Genomic DNA, 605 nt, shown 5'->3' with positions numbered 1-605 from the left:
AGGAATGACCACACAGGCAGAATCATTCCCCAGCACTCCAGCAGCCAGGTGCCATGGCCAATGGCACAGGTGTTCCCTGGACACCAGACAGGAGCTGGTGCCCCAGGGACCTGGGCCATACCCTGCTCCATCCTCCCAGAGGAGCCCTCAGAGCGGGGCTGCCAGGATCGATGGTCCCGCTGCGGCAGCAGGATGATAAATAGCTTTAATTACACCCGCGCTGGGCTGTCAGCACTGTGCCCAGCCTGGCGCAGCTCACGGCTCCCCAGGGCTCTGCAGGGCTGGCATGTTCTGGGGGAGGCAGCTGGGGCACCCACCGGCCACAGCCCACGGTGCCTCTTGGGGGCAGAGCCCACCACACAGCAGCATCCTGGTGTCCGGCTGTGGGAGAGCCGATCCCATCCCATCCCATCCCATCCCATCCCATCCCATCCCATCCCATCCCATCCCATCCCATCCCATCCCATCCCATCCCATCCCATCCCATCCCATCCCATCCCATCCCATCCCATCCCATCCCATCCCATCTCCCAGCCCGGGCTCTCAGCACGCCCTGCTCCCATCCTCCTGCCGTGTGTCTCCCGGCTCCCCGCGGCCTCGCCAGT

The 605-nt window shown here is 65.1% G+C and overlaps 1 protein-coding gene across 1 annotated transcript in view; it reads right to left on the bottom strand.

The window, feature by feature from the left end:
* Positions 1 to 605, bottom strand: part of SLC12A5 (solute carrier family 12 member 5) — a gene marked incomplete at its 5' end in the record, with an annotated part of 13,393 nt that overhangs the window by 11,234 nt on the left and 1,554 nt on the right. The window lies entirely within an intron of this gene.

Source organism: Geospiza fortis, unplaced genomic scaffold, assembly GCF_000277835.1.
Source record: "Geospiza fortis unplaced genomic scaffold, GeoFor_1.0 scaffold188, whole genome shotgun sequence".
Classification (NCBI taxonomy): domain Eukaryota; kingdom Metazoa; phylum Chordata; class Aves; order Passeriformes; family Thraupidae; genus Geospiza; species Geospiza fortis.
This window is presented reverse-complemented; position numbering and strand designations above follow the sequence as displayed.